The sequence below is a fragment of the Cynocephalus volans genome, chromosome 17, assembly GCF_027409185.1.
Source record: "Cynocephalus volans isolate mCynVol1 chromosome 17, mCynVol1.pri, whole genome shotgun sequence".
NCBI classification, from domain to species: domain Eukaryota; kingdom Metazoa; phylum Chordata; class Mammalia; order Dermoptera; family Cynocephalidae; genus Cynocephalus; species Cynocephalus volans.
The window spans coordinates 43,621,928-43,640,623 of record NC_084476.1 but is presented as its reverse complement, the minus strand read 5'-3'; positions in this window follow the sequence as shown (position 1 = coordinate 43,640,623).

Sequence of the window (18,696 nt, the reverse complement as noted above, 5' to 3'; positions counted from 1 at the left end):
ACCAAATAGTCTTCTTCACAACTCTTAACTTCCAACTTCCGCAAAGTCCTAGGGCATGGACACAATGTAGCCAAGTTCTTTTCCAGTTCACAGCAAGGGTGATCTTTGCCCCAGTTTCCAATAAACTCCTTATTTTTATCTGAAACCTCCTTCAAATGGTCTTTACAGTCCATATTTGCATAAGCATTCTGCTCACCACCATTTAACTGGTCTCTAAGACATTTCAAACTTTCTCTCATGTTTTTATGCTTCTTGTGAGTCCTCCAAACTCCTCCAAACTCTCTTCAACACCCAGTTACAAAGCCATTACCACATTTTCAAGTGTCAGTTATAAGCAACTCCCCACTCTTTGTAACAATTTTCTGTTTTAGTCCATTCTGTGTAGTTATAACAGAATACCTAGCACTATGGGCCTCTGTGGCCAGGCATACTATTCAGGGCCCCCCTGCCCCTAATGGTCCCCCTCCTGCTAAGGGCCTGCCAGGCCTGCCCCAAGTGCTTCCTTGGCCTGACCTGGCACTAAGGGGTCCTCTGGCTGGCCTACCTCTAGGGCTTCCCTGGCCTGGCCTGGCACTAAGAGCCCCACTGGCCTTGCTTGCCCCTAGGGACCTCTGGCCTGGACTGCCTCCAGGGACCCCCTAGAGTGGCCTGGCCTGCTCCTAGGGCCCTCCTGGCCTAGCCTGGCCTGCCACCAGTGCCCGCTAATCTGGCCTGGTCTGCTCCTAAGGAAGACCTGGCCCTGCCTGGCCTGGCTCAGAGCCAAGGACCACACTAACCTGTCCTGGACTGTCCCCAGGACCCTGATGGCTTGTCCTGGCCTGGCACTATTGGCCACCTCTGCCTTGGTCTGGTTTTCCACTAAGGGCACCCCTGCTTGGCATTCCCTTCCACTAATGGCACCCATGGCCTGGGCTGCCCCTAGGGCCCCTGTGCCCTCACCTGCCACTAAGGACTGCCCTGGCCAGACATGCTGCCAAGGGCCTTCTACCACTAAGGGCTGGCCTGGCCTGTCCTGCCCAAGGAACCCACTGGTTGTCCTGCCATAGGGGTCCCTTTACTGGTCTGCTCCTGGATAACCACTGACATAAAGGCCACTCTGCTGCTAAGGGCACCCCTGCCACTAAGTGCCCCCTTTGATTTGCCTGTCTCTGGGCCCTCTTGGCCTGTCTTAGTGCTAAGGCCCCCCTCCAGACTGTCTCTAAGAGATCACCTGGCCTGGCTTCCCCTGACACAAAGGGCCCTCTTTGAATGGCCTGGACCATGGCCACCTTGGCCTGCTTAGTGCTATGGCTCCCCTGTCCTGGACTGCCTGCCTGTAAGAGACCCCCTGGACTGGCCTGGCCTGCCCTAGGGGTCTCTTAGCAGCAGTCTGGGCCAGGGCAGCCCTGAAGCAGGCCCAGCCAGTGGGTCTCCTCTTCTGTACACCTGGTCAGGTGCACCCATAGTGGCAGTGGGGCCCTTAGTGCCAGGGGAAGGGCACCATTAGTAGCAGGCCAGGAAAGGCCAGGTGCCCGCCAGTGGGGCCCTTAGTAACAGGTCTGGCCAGGGCACCATTAGTAGCAGGCCAGGACAGGACAGGGGCACCATTAGTGGCAGAACAGGACAGGACAGAGGGTCTCTTAGAAGCAGGCCAGGTTGGGGGTGCCCTATGGGGGTCTTTCTTTCTTGGGGGCCCAATGGGAAGCCAGGCTAGGGGTGCTGTTAGTGGCAGGGCAGGCCAGGAGGGACCTAGGCAGGCTAGAAGAAAGAAGGAGGGAAGGAAGGAAGGAACCCATGAAGAAAGAAGGAAGGAAAGAAAGAAAAGGAAAGGAAGGAAGAAAAGGCAGGAATGGAAGGAAGGGAGGAAAGGCAAGAAGGGAAGGAAGTAAGGGGAGTTAGGGAGGGTAGGAAGGAAGGGCAGGAAGAGAGGGAAGGAGGGAGGGTAGGAAGGGAGAGAAAAAAGAGGGAAGTAAGGGAAGGCATGATGGGAAGTCAGGAAGGGAAGGCTGGAAAGTTGGGAAGGAATGAGGGAAGGAAGGAAGGAAAGATCTCCCCTAGGGCTCCCCTGGCCTGGACTGGCCTGCCACTAAGTAACCCCCTGTTCTGGCCTGAACTGGCCTTCCAGTAAGGGCTCCCCTGGCCTGATGTCCACTAGGGCCTCCAAGAAAGAAAGAAGGCAGGAAGAAAGAATGAAGGAAAGAAAGAAAGAACAAAGAAAGAGCCCCTAAAGAAAGAAGGAAGGAAGCAAAGAAAGAAGGAAGGGAAGGGAAGAAAGGAAGAAAGGGAAGGAAGAAAGAAAAGGAAAGAAGGAAAGAAAGAAAAGAAAGGGAGGAAACGAAGAAAAGTCAGGAAGGGAGGACAAGAGGAATGAAAGGAAGGGAAAGAAGGAAAGGAAGAGAAGCAAAGAAACGGAAGGCAGACAGGGAAGGTAGGAAGGCAGGGAAGGAAGGAAGAGAAGGAAGGGAAGGGAAGGGAGGAAGGGAGGAAAGAAGGAAAGAAAGTAAAGGAAGAGGGGCTGGCCCATGGCTCACTTGGGAGAGTGTGGTGCTGATAACACCAAGGCCACGGGTTCGGATCCCATATAGGGATGGCCGGTTAGCTCACTGGGTGAGCGTGGTGCTGACAACACCAAGTCAAGGGTTAAGATCCCCTTACCAGTCATCTTTTTAAAAAAAAGTAAAGGAAGGAAGGAAGGAAAGAAAAGGAAGAAAAAGAGGAAGGAAGGGAGGGAAGACAGAAAGGAAGGCAGGCAGGAAGGGAGGGAAGGCAGGAAGAGAGGGCAGGCAGGGAGGAAAGGCAGGACAGGAGGGAAAGAGGAAAGAAAGAAAGAAAAGAAAGAAAGAAAGAAAGAAAGAAAGAAAAGAAAGAAAGAAAGAAAGAAAGAAAGAAAGAAAGAAAGAAAGAAAGAAAGAAAGAAAGAAAGAAAGAAAGAAAGAAAGAAAGAAAGAAAGAAAGAAAGAAAGAAAGAAGATGGCGGTGGCTGCGGAGATTGGCGCAGAGTAGCTGAGGTGGAAAAGGCAACCACTGGGCCTTAGGCAGCCAGGAAACTTGTGGAACTTCCTCTTGCCGTCTCTAAAGAGAGGACTGCGGCTGGTGGTCGGTCTTGGGGGTTGACCGCCACTTTGCGTGTGGAGAGGCTGCCTCATTTAGAGGCAACAGCTTTGAAGTATGGAGAAGGAAAAGAACTGTTTCTTAGCTGCAAAAGTGAGTCTCTAAACAGGGAACACAGAGCTGGGGCTGCTGTTGACGCTGCCAGGATCCCGGAGGATGGGGCCACGCTGAAGGCGGCCGGCTGCCCTATTCTGGATTTGAGGTTTAAGGCCGGCATAAAAGAAAATTCCTGGGAGCGCCCGAGCCACGCTGTGAGACCAAGTGAGCAGCCCGAGGCAGCAGCAGCCGAGAACGGGGACGGCGATGATGCAGAGGCAGAAAGGGAGCTGCCCGACCTGGCACAGCCCCGTGAGTGACCCCCGGCATGGCCCTGCTCGGGGGGCAGATGCCTGGCCAGCTTCGGCCTGCCCCACAGGCCACACACCGGCCCTGGGGCTGCCTCCATTTTCTCAGGTGGTGGCGGCTCCAGCCCGGCTTCGCCAGGCCTGTCCTCCTCGCCCGGCTCGACTCCTCACTGAGCCTTCCCACTTGCTTGCCCAGGTGCGGGGCTTCCCAGGGCCTGCAGGCTGGCCTCCCCTCCCTCTCCCTCCATGGTTCTCTGGCAGGGCTGGTGGCGTGGGGTGTCCCCGGCCAGCGTCGGGAGGGCAAGGAAGTACGGACTGGACCAACTGTACCTCCACCACATGTGGGCTCCAGCTCCTGGTAAACTTCCTGTTACCAGGAAGAAGATACCATCTCTGTGGCCACCAGTTTAGAAAAATGCCTAACCAATTTGTGGTTAGGAATAATGTGGTCGGAGAGTTCCCGAGTTCACTTGAACCTGCCAGAGAGCTGACTACAGAGGGGCACCGGACTTGGTCCACACTGAGGGTGAACTGTGTGCTGCAGGCTCCTCCCCCGAGGAGCTCACGCTCTGGTGTGGGAAATAAGACAAGTACAAAAATAACTGCGATACCAGGAGGAAGGTGATAAGTCCTGAGAAAGATCTACACAGTGCTACAAAGGCACCCAGAGCGACCGGTCGTCTGCGCCTAGCAGAAACCTGGTAGACTTCCTGGACGAGGCGGTGCCAAGCAGGGTGGTGAAGGCCCAGCTGATAGACAAGGGTTGCAGAAGACACGTTCCAGCCCAACCCAGTGCGCGCAGAGCGGAGAGAAGTCCTGCTAGGGAGGCGGAGACTCGACAGAAACCACACACCCTGTGGGGTGGCCACTGTGTGATCCAAGAGCCCAGGCCAGAGTGCACGGAAAAGGGAGAAGTCCTGCACGGGAAGTGGAAGATCAGCAGAGAACACAAACCCTGCAGTACTGCCCCATGATACAGCAGCCCAGCAGAGTCCAAGCTGACCAGAGAGGTGGCTCCCCGGAGAGGCACAAGACCAGAGGCAACCATACACACAAGGCACTAGAGGCCAACTGAGCAGCCACAGAGGTAGCCATACCAAATTGGCAATCACAGCAACATCTTAGTTAGTCAATAGTCTCAAACGGGTGGACTGTGAAACCCTCTGCCACAATGAATAAACATCAAAAAAAAGATACCAGAAATACAAAAAATCAAGAAAGTACACCACCAAAAGTTAATAAATCTCAAACTCTAGATCCTATAGAACAAGAAGCCCTTTAAATGAATGACCAGGAATTTCGAGTGATAATTCTAAGGAAACTGAATGAGATACAAGAAAACTCAGCTAGACATCATGATGAAATGAGGAAAAGTATACAGGACCTGAAAGAGGAAATGTACAAGGAAATCAATGTCCTGAAAAAAAATGTAGCAGAACTTCCTGAACTGAAGAAGTTATTCAGCGAAATAAAAAACACAACGGAGAGTTTAACCAGCAGGCTTGTCGAAGTTGAAGACAGAATCTCTGAACTTGAAGATGAGCTGTTTGAAATAACACAAGCAGACAAAAAAAGAAAGAAAAAAGAATCAAAGACATTGAAGAAAATCTGAGAGAGATATCAGACAACCTTAAGCACTCAAATATCCGAGCCATGGGTATTCCAGAAGGGGAGGAAAACGGACATTGCATTGAAAACATATTCAACAAAATAGTGGCAGAAAACTTCCCAGGTACAGGAAAAATCACAGATCTTCAGATCCAGGAAGCTCAACGATCTCCAAAAGTATTCAACCCAAAAAGGCCTTCTCCAAGACATGTTATAGTCAAACTGGCAAAACTCAGAGACAAAGAGAGAATCTTAAAAGCTGCAAGAGAGAAGTGTCAAATCACCTATAAGGGAGCCCCAATCAGGCTAACATCAGACTTTTCATCACAAACCCTAAAAGCTAGAAAGGAATGGGATGATATATTCAAAATACTAAAAGACAAAGATTGTCACCCAAGAATACTCTACCCTGCAAGGCTATCCTTCTGAAATGAAGGGCAAATAGAATATTTCTCAGACAAACAAAAACTGCGGAAGTTCATTACCACACAACCACCCTTACAAGAAATCCTCAAGGGAGTACTGGGTTTGGTTCCTGAAAAATAGCTACCACTGCCATTAAAACCCAAGGAAAATCAAAACCTACTAATATAATAAAAATGGCATTCATGAAGAGAAAACAAACAAACAAAAATGCTATCTACAACCTAAGCAACCAACAAACACAGAAAACAAACAGTAAATCAGAAAGCAAGGAGCAAAAGACACCTAAAACAACCAAACGACCAATAAAATGCTAGGAATAAATCAACACCTTTCAATAACAACTCTTGATGTAAAAGGCTTAAATTCCCCAATCAAAAGACACAGACTGGCTGACTGGATCAAAAAGAGGACCCAACTATATGCTGCCAACAAGAGACCCACCTCACCCATAAAGATTCACACAGACTAAGAGTGAAAGGATGGAAAAAGATTTACCATGCAAACAGAAAAGAAAAACGAGCTGGAGTAGCTATTCTTATATCTGACAAAACAGACTTTAAACTAAAAACCATAAAAAGAGACAATGAGGGACACTACTTAATGATAAAAGGACTGATCCATCAAGAAGACATAACAATCATAAATATGTACGCACCCAATGTTGGAACAGCCAGATTTATAAAACAAACTCTATTAGACCTAAAGAAGGAAATAGACCCTAATAGCATAATAGCAGGGGACCTGAACACCCCACTGTCAATATTAGACAGATCATCTAGGCAAAGAATCAGTAGAGAAACACAAGATCTAAACAATACTCTAGACCAATTGGAATTGGCAGATATCTACAGAATATTCCATCCAACAACCTCAGAATATTCATTCTTCTCATCAGCACATGGATCATTCTCCAGGATAGATCACATATTAGGTCACAAATCAAGTCTCAATAAATTCAAAAAAATTGGAATTATCCCATGTATTTTCTCAGACCACAAAGGATTAAAACTAGAAATTAATAACAAATGAAACTCTGGAAACTATACAAACACATGGAAATTATACAGCATTCTACATAATGACATATGTGTCCAATGAGTGGATACGGAAAATGTGGTACATCTACACAATGGAATACTACTCAGCTATAAAAACGAATGAAATACTGCCATTTGCAACAACATGGATGGACCTTGAGAGAATTATATTAAGTGAAACAAGTCAGGCACAGAAAGAGAAATACCATATGTTCTCACTTATTGGTGGGAGCTAAAAATTAATATATAAATTCACACACACAAAAAAAAAAAAAACCGGGGGTGTGGGGAAGACGATATAACAACCACAATTACTTGAAGTTGATATGACAAGCAAACAGAAAGGACATTGTTTGGGGGGAGGGAGGAGAGAGAGGAGGGAGGGAGGTTTTGGTAAGGGGCAACAATAATCAACCACAATGTATATCGACAAAATAAAATTTAAAAAAGAAGAAAGAAAGAAATAAAATGCCCCCCTAGGGCCCCTTTGCCCTGGCCTGGTCTCCCTCTAAGAGAGCCTCTGGTCTCACTTGCCCTGCCACTAAGGGCACCTCTGGCATTTCCTGGCCTGCCACTAAGGGCTGCCCTATCCAGGCCTTCTTCTAATGGCCCCACGTCCACTAAAGGTGTGACTGGTCAGGCCTGCACCAGAGACCACTGCCTCAGAATTTCCCTGGACTGATCTGGCAATAAGTGTCCCCTGGCCTAGCATACTTGGTGCTAAGGGCCTCTGTGGCCAGAACTACTTCTCAGGGCCCCCCTGCCACTAAGGGCTCCCTTCTGCTAAGAGCCTGCCAAGCCTGCCCAAGTGCCTCCTTGGCCCAGCCTGGCCCCCTGGGGGCCCCTTGGCCTAGACCGTCTGCCATAAGTTCTTCCTTGGCCTGACCTGGCACTAAGGGGCCCCCCTGTCTGGCCTGCCATTAGGGACCCTCTAGAGTGGCCTGGTCTGTTTCTAGGGTGCCTGAGACCTATCCTGGACAGCAACTAGGGCTTCCCTGGTCAGGCAAGCCTACCCCAAGTACCCCCTTGCCTGGCCCTCCCTGGCCTGCCTTTAGGGACCCCCTAGCCTAGTCTGGCCTGTCCCTAGAATCCTGCTGGCCTGATCTGGCACTATGGGCCACCTTTGTCCTATCCTGGTGCTAAGGGCCCCCCTGCCTGGGCTTGCCTTCCACTATGTGCCCCCATGGCCTGGCCTGCCACATGGCCCCCCCTTTACTGGTCTGCCCCTTGGTGGACCACTGCCATAAAGGCCATCCTGCCACTAAGGGCACCCCTGCCACTAAGTGCCCCCTTGACTGGCCTGTCCAGGGACCCCTTGGCCTTTATTGGTGTTAAGGGCCACCCTGGCCTGGCCTGGACTGACCTGCCACTAAGTGCACCCCTGGCCTGGCAGTGCTTCCTTGGCCTGCCCTGGCACTAAAGGCTCCACTGCCCTGGCCTGACCCTAGGCCACCCTGGCCTAGCCTGCCCAAGGCACCAGTTGTACTGGTCTTCCAAGATGGGTCCCTGAGGCTGGACTACTGGTAAGATCACGCTGCTGCTTTCTTTTCATTTTTGCAGTTTTTTCTTTTTCTTTTCCTTTCTTTTTTTTTTTTTTTTTTTTAGTTTGTTTATTTCTCATCTTATTTTTTTATTTTTAGTTTTTCTTTTATTGTTTTTTACTTTCTCTTTTCTTGTTCTTTAGGTTTTTTCTTTGTTTTTTTACTATTTTTCTTTGCTGTATTTTTTCTGGGTTTTTTTCTTTTTTTGTTGTTTTTTGTACTTTTCTGTCCTCTTTTTTATTGTTTTCTCCTTTTTTTGATTCTCTTTTTTTGGTTTTCTTTTTGTTGGGGTTTTCTTTTCTGGGAGAGTTTCTAATTTTGAGGGGCAATTCCTTTGGGGGGGTTCTTTTTGTTCTGGTTTTCTTGTTTTTGTGGGAGTTTTCTTCTTGGGGAGTTTTTGGTTTTCTTCTTTTGGTTTTCTTTTTGTTGGTGATTTCTTTTGGGGGGATTTTCTTCTTTTTGTTGGAGTTTTTTTCTTTTCATTGGGATTTTGTTCTACTTGGGTTTATTTCTTCTTTTATGGGGGTTTTCTTCTTTCTGTTAGGGTTTTCTTCTTCTGGTGGTTTCTTCTTTTTATTGGGATTTTCTTCTTTTCTGGAAGTTTTTTTTTTTTTTCCCCAGGGGTTTTTCTTCTTTTTGGAGATTTTCTTTTTGTGTGAAGAATGTTTCTTCTTTTCATTAGGGTTATATTCTTCTCATTGGGGTTTTGTTCTTTTCATTGGGGTTTTCTTTCCATTCGGGTTTTCCTATTTGGGGGGCTTTCTTCCTTTTACTGGCATTTTATTATTTTTGTTGAGGTTTTTCTTTTTGTTGGGGATTTTTTCTTCTTTTTGTTGGGGATTTTATTCTTTTTGTTGGGGTTTTCCTCTTTGGGGGGATTTTTCTATTTTGGGGGGGTTTCTTTTGGGGGCATCCTTTTCTGAGGGGGTTTTCTTTTCATTGTGGTTTTCTTCTCATTAGGGTTTTCCTTTTGTTGGGGCTTTCTTCTTTTGGGGGTGTTGTTCTTTTAGAGGGGGTTCTGCTTTTTGTTTGGGTTTTCTTATTTTAGGGGATTTTTCTTCCTTCTCATGGGGTTCTCTTTGTTAGGGTTGTCTTCTTTTGGAGTTTTTTCTTTTGGGAGGTTTCTTCTTTATGTTGGGGTTTTCTTTCTGTTGGGGTTTTCTTTTTGTTGGGGTTTTCTTCTTTGGGGGGATTTTTCTATTTTTGGGTGGGTTATTTTCTGAGGGGTTTTTCTTTTCATTGTGGTTTTCTTCTTATCTTTGGGGTTTTCTTTTTGCTGGGGTTTTCTACTTATTGGGGGGTTTATTCTTTTGGGGGGGTTCTGCTTTTTGGGGGGGGTTATTTGGGACGATTTTTTCTTCCTTCTCTTGGGGTTCTCTTTGTTGGGGTTGTCTTCTTTTGGAGTTTTTTCTTTAGGGGGGCTTCTTTATGTTGGGGTTTTCTTTTCTTGGGGGTTTCCTTTTAGGGGTGTTTTCTACTTCTTTGGAGTGTTTTCTTCAATTTGGGGGTGTTTTCTTCCTCTTTTGAGTGTTTTCATCTTCTTTTGGGTGTTTTCTTCTGCTTGGGGTTTTCTTCCTTTTTTGGTTGTTTCTTCTTTTGGGTGTTTTCTTTTTCTTTAGGGTGTTTTCTTCCTTTTATGGGTGTTTTGTTTTTCTTTTGGGCATTTTTCCCTTTTGGGTGTTTTCTCCTCTTGGGTGTTTTCTCCTTCATCGTGGTGTTTTTCTCTCCTTTTTGGTGTTTTCCCCCCCTTTTTTTTTCTTTTCTGGCCCAACCTCTCAGCCAGTTCCATCTTCACATGCTGCCCCAACTGCAGTGCACTGGTAATCTCCATGCTGTAATTGTTCTGGATGGAAAGAAGCAATGAGTGGCCACCTGATGCAGCTGGAGACCCATGGCACAGGGAACGGGGCACAGGGCACTGGCTCACAGGGTGCCTTCCCAGGTAACATTTCATGTGAGGTCTCCAACACCCCATTTTACAGATGGGGAAACAAAGGCCCAGGGAGTGAGGGTGGAGGGCAGGCTGGCAGGGCAGGTGGCACACCAGCCTGATGAAGCCAGTCTCCAGCTTAGCCAGCTGCTCCTGGAGCTCACAGGCCTGGGACAGCACTCAGCTGGTGGTGGCATGTTGGCACTGCATTCCCTCCAGCACCTGCCTGTGCTGGTTGCCTCAGAGCCCAGCAGCCTGCCCCAGCTCCCACAGCCATTCCTCCTATTTCCAGTTCAGGTGGCTCAGACTCTCATTATCCTTTACCTGAGCCTAGAGCTGACCCACCATGCTCTCCAGCTGCTTCTGCAGCTGCTCAGCCTCCACCTGCAGCCACTGTTCTTTCTCACTGGGCCCTGATGGAGGCTCCAGGAGTGGAGGTTCAACTGAGAAAGGAATCAGATGATAAGGGCCTCTGGCCTCTGGGGTTTCAAAAAACCCTCTTCTCAACCTACAACTCCTAATTCAGGCTCCTCACCCAAGACCATGGCTTCCTAGCTCATCATTCCTCGTGGCCAGATGGTCCATCATTCAAACCACTTTCAAATAGAGTTATTCACAAGCTTGTACTCAAGACAACTGTGGGTGGCTGACAATGGGCACTCTACCCCTCTTTGTAGACAGGGACGCTGAGGCTCAGATGAGCAGACTTGCCATCTGCTAGCATATACCTCTTTCTCTTCCCCCACCTACTCCCAGGCCACCCCAGCCCCAGCTTACCTGTCCACCTGCTTACATCCACCAAGCAGGTCTCCAGCTCCTGGACCTGACTCAGGCCATGCTCCTCCCTTGAAGCATGCGCCTGCCCAGAGCACAGGGGTGTGAGCCATGGAGGGAGCATCTGCAGAACAGACAGGCTGCCACCTTCCTCTCTACCCCCACCCCCATAAAACCAAAACCCTGTGTGCAGCCACTCACTTGTGGCAGGAGCTTGGATGTCTTGAGCTTTTTCATCTAGAGCTGCAAGGCCACCTTCTCCATCACAAGGACCTGAAGCTTCCTCTTCAGTTGGGACTGGTGACACTTGAGGTCCTCATAGTTGTTCCTAAGGCCAGAGGTGGTAAAGAATGGAAAAAACAAGGAACAGAAAGGACCACTTTGATCATCAATGCACTGACTTTGACCCACAACCAGAGGGCCATGGCATGGGAAAGGGACTCCAGGAATCAAGAGTCACAAATGCCAGTCCAGAGAGTGGACATGAATTGCTTGAGGCCACACATGAGTCACTGGCACAGCTGGAGTCAGAGCTTGGCTCTGCTCAGGTCCAATCCTGTGCATCCACCTCATCATGCTCACCTGTACCTCTGCCACCTCCCACCACATCATCCTCACTGAGGCCTCCCAGACCTGCAATCCACCTTCCCCCACCTACTTGTTGTTCTCCAAGTGTAGTTGGAGAGCATCTTGTTCTCTTATCAAGTCATGGTAGGACTGCAAATACAGAAAGGTAAAGTCAGGATTCAGCAGGGAGATGTAGTAAGGGCTCACTAACACTGACACCTACCGTTACCATTTGGCAGTAACATTTCCTCCCCCTGAATCACACTTGACATCTTTTTCAAGGCATTTCCAAGCCCATGTTCTCAGTTGGTTTTACTAAGAACTCAATAAGTGTGGAAGAGGCAGGGAAAGAGATCTGATTTACAGCTGGCTGACAGAGGCCCAGGGATATCAGGTCACATTGCCATTGTTATGACTATCATCACCATCATTTGACTCTGTATTGAGTGCATCACTAGGCACCATACTAACAATCCATTGAATCCTCACAACCACCATAGGAGGGAGTTACTATTATTATCTACATTTTGTAGATGAAATACAAAGTATTAGAGGTTAAGTGCTAAGATCACTTACAGCTGGGATGTGAACATCCAGGTCTATCTAATTCTCTAAGCCCATTTATTTCCACTGAGGATGGAGGCACAAGCACGAGGGCAGGTGGCGGGGCTTACCTTCTCAGCCTCTTTCTGCCATGCAGAGACAGCAGTCAGATTCCACTGCATCTCTTTTATCTGCTGTTCACATGAGCACAGGCAGCTTGCCAGATGTTCACAGTCCCCTGGAATGACAGAGGTCAAGACGGAGCCCAAAGGACTCCCCCAAAGGCCTGCCAAGGCACCAGGTTGAGGGAGGAAGGGTGCCCAGATTTACACCTGCTTTCTGCCAGACTGCATGGTGAATGATGACCAGGGCTCTCTGTAACTGTGCCTTATTGGACATTGACACATCAGTGGTCTGAACCAGAGCCAAACAGGTGCTGAGAAAGAGGGAAAGGAAGGTTCTCTAGGGGATGTGAGGGATGCCATGCAGTCCACTCATCTGCAGTTGTTCCTGCAAGTTCACCTGCTAACATCTACTCTCCTGCTATAGGAAGATGAAAGAAACATCTCTTACTGGGGAGGCAAAGATGTAACAGCAAGGAACAGGACCCCGGAATGACACTAGTGGTCCAGGACAGACCCACCAGTGAGACCAGATTCTCAGGGATCTTGTGGGGCTGAGGGTAGGGTGCAGGGGGTGAGCACTTTCCAGGTTGGGATTGGGCAAGACAAACCTGTGACTGACCTCTCCATCTGAGTCTTTCCCCAAACCCATTAGACATGGAATGAGCAAAGAAATCATGTTCCTCTTCCCAGTTGATCCAGTTTCCTGGTGCCATTTTTTCTGTGTTCAGAGCCACAGGAAGGTGACTGAGGCTGTCCCCCTTGGCTCCACCCCCCAGACCAGAGTGGTGGGCAGGGGACAGGAATGGATTTTCAAGAAAAAGTTGTCAGACCCTATGGGTCACAAATTGAAAACTCTCCTCGAGCTCCCAAGGAAAGAGAATTTGGGTCTTTGTTGGTTTTTGCTCACAGCTACAGAGCTGAATGTCTGAATCTGGATTCCCTTTAAAGGACAACCACAGAAATCTCTAGAAATGGAGGGTGAGAAAGGAAAGACTACCCTTCTCTCAGCTTGTGATTCACAAGGGTGCATGTATTCACCATGAACCACACACTATGGGACAGGGACTGTTCTTAATAGCAGGGATCCAGGAATGAAAAGGACAGGCAAGCTCCCTGTCTCCCTGATGTTTCAAGTGTGCCTAGAAATCTTTCATTCTTAGAGCTGAAAGGGACTTTTGACACCCTCTAATTCTATCTCAGGACACTCAAGCCCAGGTAGGAGAGGTGGCTTGTCCAAAACCAAAGACAAAGCAAAGCAGGAACTAAGTCAGGGTGGGAACACAGGGCTTCTGACAACAGTCAGCCTAGTGTCTCCAGCAGGAGCACAGCCCAGGGCACATGTGGTGATAACTCAAGCAGGGGTGTCTGGAGAAGAGAGAGTGGGCAGACAGGGCAGCAACAGAAAGAGGCATGCTGCATGGTCTGGGTTCCCTCCCACTGAGACCTAGGCCCCCCAATATCCCATTCTCCCTTGGCACCAGGGACCCCCAGCCCCTTTCTTCAGAGCACCAAGAGGAAATTAGAGCCCAGGATTGGTAGTGTGAAATCAGAAGTCCCCACTGGACTCTTAGCAATTCCTGGATTATGCTCCTTCGATGTTTGTTTTCTACATAGCTGGAGTACTGGGCTACTGCCAGATCTAGACACTTGCTCTGAGGTGCATGCAGAGGAGTTGGAGGAAGGTCAGGGGAGAGGTAGAGAGAGCAATCATTAGGGGTGGGGGTGGGGGCTGTCTCAGCTGGCAGTAGAGCACCCAGCCCCCACCATGAGAGGTGACCAGGTGGCTGGTCTGCAGGGGCACTTACCTCCAGCTCCTTCACGTAAACTGAACTCACAAAGGCCTCCCCTCTGATGTATGATGTGGGCTAGAAGAGATGAGAGCACACATGGAGATGCTCTGTTTCCCTCAATGGCTAAGCCCTCTGATGTCCTTTTTCTTTCTCATCAGCTGGCAAAAGCCTCTTTCTGCCTGACCTGGACCAGGACCTCTTCCTGTAGCCCCTTTGTGCCCACTTCTCAAGGTCTCTCTCCCCCATTGTCTCTCCCCTCCCAAGCAGCTTTCATTCTGTTTTGTTTTTGTTTTTGGAGGTGGTGGCCAGTACAGGGATTGAGCCCTGGACCTTGGTGTTACCAACATCATCCTGTGCTTCCTGCAGCAGGGTCCAATGAGAGCCAAACTCGTGGCCCATCTTTGTGTGTACAGCTTCAAGGGAGAAGACTCAGATAAGAGTCCTAAATCATATCCCTAGCAGAGGGAGAGGTAGGATTCAAACCCAGACTTTTAACCAGTCCTTGATACTTCTTCCATAGTCGTTACCATTACCCACTACTGCCCCTTAAGCATGCTGTTCCCAGGAGCCTGACCAGCTGAGATTCACCTCCTTAGGCAAATGGCAACCCCCAGAAGTGGTTGAATCAGGGCTACTGCCAGTTTCATTTTGTTCTTTGCTCCTGGAGGACCACCAAGGCTGTTTCTCTACTGGTAATCTCTTAACTGTGAAAAAGAAAAGCAGTAATATTCAGGAGAACATATAAGCCCCTATACTTGCATCCTACTTTACAGTTTTTACAAAATATTCTTACTTATACCATCTGCTTTAATGCCACCAGCAACCCTATAAGGTGCTGTAATGATCACTAAATGACTGAAGAAATGGATTGATAACATGACTAAAAAAAGGCAATGATGGAATTTAACTTTGGTCTTCTGGGGCTTTGTCATGAATCAGCAACTGCCAGGTGGCAAAATACAAATCAGACATTGGGGTCCTGTCTTACAGAGCTATGAGAGCTGCACACCAGTACTTCTCAAATGTTTACATCATTGTATCCTAATGGCAGAAGTCAGTGAGGGCACACCCTTAAACATCTGGGGACCTAACAAAAAGAGGACAACCCAAGCATCATCTCAGAGAGAACTCTATCACGATCTTACAAATCTAGGTGAATGTCACCCCTAAGTATATTAATAGGTTTTTTCTCTCTCAAAAGAATCAAGCAAATCTGATGCTTCAGCAAGATGCTGCCTATGAGTCCTGTGGCACCACAGATTGAAATGATCTGGGCAAGATTCAAGCTGTGAAGTTCAGTTGCCCAGGATTTGTTCCACAGAAGATAAGCACATGTCCCTCCAGAGAACACTGACTGAAAGGTACTCTGGTCCCAGAGTCCTAGGGAATTCTAATGTGAGATACAGACTCAGAAATAAATTGTAAAATGTCTCTAGAGAGTAGAAACCTGGTAGAAAACCAAACTAAATCCATTCTCCAAATTGTCACCCAGGGATACTGTCAACATTTTGAGCCCACTGGTGAAGTGTAGGCTTTTCAGGTTGTCAATGTCTAAATGAAGGGCATAAGTGAGCCAGAAACCTCTCAGTCCTGTGTCCCCTAGTCCTGAGTACCCTTCCAAATGCCATGACCAGAGAAGCTGGAAAGAGGGTGAAAACACTTAGGGGACTGGGTCCACAGGTCAAAGGCTGGGCTATAGGCAGTAATGACAGGGTGTGCCTGGTGAGGGCAGGGGCTGGGCTGCTGAGGGGGCAGGGATGGCTGAGAAGACTTTGGTGAGGAGAGTCAAGAGGTGCAGAGGGGCAAGCCCCAAGTGACACAGAGTAATGCCCCTTTCCCACCATCAGAGGAGCCTCAGGCTGGGTCTGGAGCCTGTGACCCAACATGCTATACCTTTTCTTGGCCACAGCCAATTTCCTCTGTTGGGTTTCCTCTGACATCTCATGGCAGGGAAAAGTAAAGGGGGGAAGCATCACCATCATCCAAGTACTGCAGAATCACTTCCTTCAGGTAACGGTGCAGATGTGCAGCTGAGCCAGAGCCAGTGGGAGCGGGCAGTGCGAGGCAACACTGAAGTGGGCGTGGCCTCAATGCTCACAGCCCATTGGTGGATGAGAAAGATGAAACTAATAGGGGCATGGCCAGAACACAGGGAAAGGTGGAGTCACAATGAAAGCTGTGATTGCTGGCCCCACCCACCCCAGGGAGTGGCCCCCCTTGGGGAAATGGGCAGAGTTCTCACTTTGTGCCCATGCAGCTCCTGTGTGACCCTTCATGGTGGTTGTCACAGAATTCGAGGCACCCGGCAGAGCAGAGAGTCTGCTCTCCAGCCCCCACCCTGGACTGTCCGGTGCCAGTTCAATCCTGACCTGGAGACATAGGACCCCAGGGTTCAGGAGGTGGATGAGGACTGGACAGCAAGGGAGAGTGTGTCATTTCACAGTCCCTTTCTAGACTCCTCACAGCTCTGCCCCAGACTTTCTCATCCCAGAAACCACCTCCAAAGACCCCCCATCCAGTCCACCAGATGCTTCTCTACTCGCCCCCTTCCTCAAAGGTGCCTTCACTGATCCCAGGAGCATAGCTGCCTGCTCCCAGCTGGGTCCCATCCAGGTCACTCCTGCTTGCCAGCTGCTCCTCCTCTCACACCCCACAGCACCCCCTTCTTCCCAGCACAGGCTCTGGGTCCCATCAGCCTTTTCCCTCAGATGCCTCAAGACCAAACTGGGGTGGGGGCTAAAACTATAAAACTCACAGAACACGTAAGTGTAAATCTTCATGGTCTTAGATTAGGCAATGGTTTTCTAGGTGTGACATCAAAAACACAAGCAATGAAAGAAAATATGGACAAACTGAACATCATCAAAATTAAAAACTTTTGGGGGCTGGCCCGTGGCTCAGTTGGTAGAGTGTGGTGCTGATAACACCAAGGGCCATGGGTTCGGATCCTTATATAGGGATGGCCGGTTAGCTCACTTGGGAGAGCATGGTGCTGACAACAAAAAGTCAAGGGTTAAGATACTCTTACCAGTCATCTTTTTAAAAAAAAGAAAAATTAAAAATTTGTGATTCAAAGAATGCCATCAAGAAAGTAAAAAGAAAAATGAAAGAAAATGAAAAAAACCCACAATATTGGAGAAAAGTTCTACAAGTCTTATAAGATGGGAGGAAGGAAGGAAAGAAAGAAAGGAAAGGAAGGAAGAAAAGGCAGGAATGGAAGGAAAGGAGGGAAGACAGAAAGGGACATTAGAAAGGGAGGGCAGGAAAGGAGAGAAGGAGGGAGGAATAGGAGGGAGAGAAGGAAGGAGGGGAAGGAAAGAAGACAAGGAAGCATCCCCTCTCCTTTGGAGAACTTCTGCTCAGCAGACCAGGACAGCAGGAGAGCAGAGGCCCAGAGCAGCAGCAATGGAAAGAGGCATATCTTCCCAATGTAGCAAGGATCAGCCCTGGTCCTCTGACAGTAAATACCCAGAAGAGCAGGACTCTTTGGTCAGGAGCTTGAGGAAGAAGCCCAGCCACAGCAACTCTGGCTCCTAGCACAGTCATTTCCTCAGAGACAGTTGTGCCTATGTTCCACCAGGACTGCCAAAGGCTTAACAACCTGCATGGTCCCCTCAGGTAGTCCCACCGCTGAGCAGGGAACCAGCCTCCAGCTCCAGTTAGGAGGTAGATCCCAAAAGCATCCGAGTGGAAAGTGAGAATGCCCAAGAAAAGTACACTTGCCTGTTTTGAGGATAAACACCGAACTTGGATAGAATCTCATAGATTCAGTTTGAGTAATTAGAAACAACAATAATAACTATTGATGGGGCCTATTTTTTTCATGTAAAACGTAAAGGAACATAGAATTTCAGAGGCAATGAAAATAGCATAACACTGCATAATATAAATTTGTTTTTTCTCCTTTTCTCTTCGCTCTTTCAAGCCGTAGCAAGCTCCGTGCTTCCTTCCTTGTGGAGGTTTGTGGCAGGACGGAAAGTAGAAGTTGCTGCAATTCTTCCTTTCCTCATCGTTACTCCAAAGCCTAAGACAGTTGAGAGATTTGCCAAATGTCCTGAGGGAGAAAAGATTCTCTGAGGGGACATGAAGGAACAGTGGGTGATGGAGTTTGGATGTGTTGTCCCCTCCAAAACTCATATGAAAATTTGACCTCCAATGTGGCAGTGTTAGAAACTGATTGAGTCATGGGGGCGGATCCCTCATGAATGGATTAATGAGTGAGTTCTCACTCTATTAATTCCCACAAGAGCTCATTGCTTAAAAAGACCCTGGCACCTTCTCTCTCTTGCTTCCTCTCTCTTGCTTCCTGTTGCCATGTGATCTGCTTGTACCCACCGGCTGCCTGCCACTTTCCACCATAAGTAGAAGCAGCCTGAGGCCCATGCCAGATACAGCTGACAGCTGTCCCAGAATTGTAAGCTAAAGAAACTTCTCTACTTTATAAATTACCCAGTTTCAGGTATTCTGTTATAGCAACACACAACAGAATAAAAAAGAAAATTGGTAACAAGGACTGTGGTGTTGCTATACAGATACCTGAAAATGTGGATGAAGCTGTGGAACTGGGTAATGGGCAAAGGTTAGAGGAGTTTGGAGGACTTAGAAGAAGAGAAAAAGACAAGGGAAAGTTTGGTATGTCATAGAGACTTCTGTGGTGGTGAGCAGACTGCTGATAGAAATGTGGACAGTAAAGGCCATGTGGATGATGAGGTCTCAGATAGGAATGAGGAACTTATTGGGAATTGGACAAAAGATAACTCTTGCTACACCATAGCAAGGAAACTGGCTGCATGATGTCCATGCCCTTGGACTTTGTGGAAGTTGGAACTTAAGAGTTGTGAACCAGAGCATTTGGCCAAAGAAATTTCTAAGCAGCAAAGCATTAAGGAAGCTGCATGGATCCCTTTAGGAGCCTACTCTG